Raw genomic sequence first — 4,391 nt, 5'->3', positions numbered from 1 at the left:
AGATATTGCAGTACCAGATTTTTTTTTGGAAAGCAGCACATGTCAAACCCAAAATTTGAAGTTCTTCTTTCCCAGCATGGTCTCCTAGATAGCATTAGGAGACATCTGCTGAGACATGAAACAATGACACATGCCATGTGCCCAGCAGCCTTTTTTAATTAGATATAAAATTCTGATTCTGAAACATTCTTTTGTTCTATGATACTTTTGGAGAATTATGGCATTGCTTTTTTTGCTTCTCTAAGAAGGGGAAAGATGTTTGCACGCATCAGATCAGGCAGGCTGCATAGACCACTCAGCAAAGATGCTCTAGATTTGCCACACCATTTGTTGCAGTCTGTAGAGAAGTCACAGCAAAGCTCAAACTGGCATCATGTTTAAAAATTATGTGTCTCTGGCGGCCTGCACATATTTTGTATACATACATCCTTCCAGACCCAAGGGGCCAGAATCACACAGATGAGCCAGAGATATACATAAGAATTTGCACATTCATGGAGAGTCAGAGGGGAGGCCGATATATTTTAAGCAAGCTTGAAGAGCATGAGGCTTGCACAACTGTTTGTTTATTTCCTGAGTGCTGGACTTAGTTGCCAGAACTAAAAATGATATCACCATTTCTGTCCATCCTAGTATCCAATGCATTCTGTCTGCTCTTTTTCTTTAAGAGCAAAAAGGATCTTTGGTATTATCTTTGCAGAGCAGAGCATGGATGGAACCACTAAGGGACAGAAAACAGATAGCTTTGGCAAGTGTAGGTCCTTCAGCTGGAAGTGCTGAGCAAGGATAAGGTTAGAGGGAATTAGCCTCTGCCTCCTGCCCTTGGCTGGTTTGAGAATTATGTGTTTAAGAATGATGAGCAGCACTTTACAAGTAGATTCAGCCTTGACAGGAAGATTGGAGAGGCACAGATTTTCTTATGTTAACAAGAGGTTTCTAAAAATATTTCCAAAACAAGAAGTGGGAGAAGTCAGTGGTTGCAGTCCCGAGGCCCGCCGGGCCTGGGGGACAGAAAAGACGCTGCCCTGGGAGAGGCAGTGGTGGAGCTGATCTCAGCTGGTGGGAGGGCTGGAAGGGCAGGGAAGGTAGGGTCTGGTCCCCATAAATATTTGCTTCTGGAATTACACAAAGACTCTTCCTGGGCATGCATGCTGCTCCTCATGCTTGGAGCGGGCAGCTGTCTCTCTCCTGAGGATGTACTGTCACCTCACTCCCCAAACACCAGCTGCTGCATTCCCCTCTTGTCAGCAACAGAGCCCTCTCCTTCAGGTTCCCCTCATCTTATTTTTGGTTCAGCACACATCTTTGTTGACCCATCCGGTTTTTAAGAATTTACTTGTTTGGTTTTTTTTCATCTCAGCCATTAAACTGAAAATGCTGAATAAAATTAAATCATTCTGGAAGATAGATGGAGTGTTGAATGTACTATGACTGTGGTCATCACCAAAACTATTCAAATACAAAAACCTGTGTCTGATGGTGGTCATTCTTGAGTTTCCAGAGACAGTGAAGCCAAGAGGTAGAGCTGCCTCATAAATTTTACCTAGACACTGGTTGGTGGTTTAGGACTATATTTGCATGCATTTTGCTGTAACATCTGTATACAGTTAATTGAATTGTAGATGTAAGATATGGAAGGGTATGTTTTCTCAGTCACAGAAAGGGATTTGTTTTCAGGAGATTTTCCAGTACATTGTCAAATAGACCAGCAAAAATTTTGCCATTTTCTTTAAAAATATATTCTTTGCCAACCCTTAAATCTCAACATTAAAACCTTTTGTCTTTAATGTCATTTACAGTGCTCCAGTATAGCTGTTTGGTTCAACAATAAATTACTCTAGCACACTCATGTTGATCAACATCAAAGGTTCCCCAGGTGAGGTCTGTACCCTGTGTGCTTGGTACCAATGGCCTCCTCTCCCAGGTCAGACTGTAAGCATGAGTTTAGCAGGGGAATGGAGGAAATTCTTCCACACAAACCATCTGCAAGTAACTGCAGGTCTGTGATTCAGGTAGATGTCTCTGTGCAAACAGCTACACCTTCAAGGGGAGAGGGAACAAGCCTGAGCTGAAGTGGAAAATATCCACATAAGCAGACATCATTTGAGCAGCAGCAACTGGGAATGTGGGAGGAGCTTGCCTGAGATGCAGAGTAGAGCTCTCAACAACAGTATCGAATAATGGCACAGTGGTGGTGGCATCTCAGCAGCTTTCCCCTGAACACATGGGTGTTTTCCAGCACAAAACTCTTTGTCACTGTCACCCTGTGCACTGGGCTTTTTCAGCATCATGTGGGAATTGAGAGGTGCAGACCACAACTGAGTGAGTTGTTCCACAAGGGGTGTTAATTAAATAGTGCAAGAATGGAGACTGCAGTACAGCTCTGCTCCAATACCATCTTTTAACATGATTAAAAAATCATTAATAATCATGTGCTTTTATATTCCATGGCAAACTCTTATCTCATTTTGTGACTGTATTGAATGTCATGAATCTCAGATTTCCTCTGCTGATCACATTATCTGCTTTTAACTGTATTCCCCATTATATCTCTCAGTCTACATACACCTTTCTAAAATTAACGTCCTTTATTTTCTATCCATTTCTAACCTATCTATATCTAATTATTTACCTGTCCATGGCCCATTAAAAATTTTCTGACATTTAATTTAATTCTTTACACAATCTTACTTAGATTATCTATTTATTTGTCTTGTAGCATCAGACAAGCAAACGCTTTTAGCAGTATTTCTTTGCTTCGTTACAGTTTATTTCTCCTTCGCCTTTTGCCATTTTCCATACCATTTTGTTGAACTGGTTTTAAGAACTGTTTTAAACATTTTGAGCCATAACATGTCTACATGTGTAACATAACCCACAGTAACTCTCAAAGAACCAAACCCTGGTCAGAAATATATATATGTTGCTGGTTTTATTTTTAAATTCTGAAAAGTTGTTCTGGCTTCCAAAATGAATAATGGCCTGAATGTTTTTATTGACATTGTAGCCTGGACTAGGTGCATGCTTTTGAAAAGGCTCCCCCAACACCACTCTTTGGTTCGTATCTCCAAGCAATCTTGGAGCATGTGAATTGGATGGTTTTCAAATGAAACTAAGCCAAAAGATGCACCTTCATGGTGTGCCAGTAATCTCCAACCTGTTCATGAAACCCCGAGAATTCATTCAGTTCACAAGATGCAGGTAGACATAGTTCAAAGTAACTCTACCTCGAGATGTATCAAAACTTTGGTACCATTTATTTTGCTGTATAAATCCATTCTTTCTGGGCCATGTTGTTGGTAATGTAGAGACGGCCACTGGTAGTTAGAACCCTCTTGAGACTGTCTTCACCCTTGCTGCTTTCTAAAATAGAGAAATTCAGCTCCTGATCAAGTTATCGCTTACTGCATCCTCATTTAAAAATGATAATGCTCTTCTGAGCTGTTCACTATTAGAAACAACAGCAGATCTCATCTGAACAGAGTGTACGTGTTTCAAAAGAGATATATTGTGCTCTGCTCATCATGTCAGCATTTGCCTATGTAAGCCTATGTCAGTATCTGCCAGTGCAAGCATTGCCACTTGCTCTTCCAGGAAGTTTTGCAAGAATAATAGTAAAAAAAAATAAAATAAAAAACCAAACAACAAAAGAACAAAAAAAAGAAAAAAGAAGGGAAAAAAAAAAATACAACCACGCAAGAGTGTGTTATCATATTGAATTTCTCTAGAGAGTTGGCTGCTTCTTTCTCCATCCGGCCTCAGAAAGAAGGAGGGGTGTAATGAGGAAAGCAACTGCAAACTATAGTGATCCTTCACCACTGTTTTGTTCAAAGACATACACAGGACATTAGTGTCTGCAGATGCTCTATAAAGATAAAAGACTAAGGCCTAGATGGGAAGAAATTATGATCTGCATTAAATAGATGGTGAGCCAGTTATTCCCTCAGTTACACTATTGCAAATCCCGTTAATTTCTTTTCATTGTCAGCATGAGATAACGATGTGTCTTAAAGGAAATGAGGACTACAATAAGAAAGTGTGAAATAAATTATCTAATGTTATGAAAATAAAAACTGTTTTGTTCTAGGAAGGAATTCAAAGGGAGTGAAAAACCATAGGTTAAAACACATTTCTGTAATTTGGTCTCTGTATGCCAACCTTGTGACAAGTTAATCAATCAATTTAATGATACTACTTCTAAAGAAAATAATGGTATCTAATATTAATAGCTGTAGTTGCTGTAAAAAAATTAAGGACTATCCCTAGAATGAACATGAAGACAACTTTATTTGACAGTTTTTGCTTTCCCATATAAAAAAAGGGGTTTAGGTTTTTAAACTGGCATCTCCCATCTCTTCACATATTACCATACATAACATTAAAAAGGGAAA

At 39.4% G+C, this 4,391-nt stretch overlaps 1 protein-coding gene across 7 annotated transcripts in view; it reads left to right on the top strand.

Moving 5' to 3' along the window:
• The window catches only part of DLC1 (DLC1 Rho GTPase activating protein), a 219,937-nt gene that overhangs the window by 115,281 nt on the left and 100,265 nt on the right, over positions 1 to 4,391 (top strand). The gene's annotated exons all lie outside the window — the stretch shown is intronic.

Source organism: Corvus brachyrhynchos, unplaced genomic scaffold, assembly GCF_000691975.1.
Source record: "Corvus brachyrhynchos isolate BGI_N302 unplaced genomic scaffold, ASM69197v1 scaffold17, whole genome shotgun sequence".
Taxonomy (NCBI): domain Eukaryota; kingdom Metazoa; phylum Chordata; class Aves; order Passeriformes; family Corvidae; genus Corvus; species Corvus brachyrhynchos.
The sequence above is the reverse complement of the archived record's forward strand: the minus strand, read 5'-3'. Positions and strand labels throughout refer to the sequence as shown.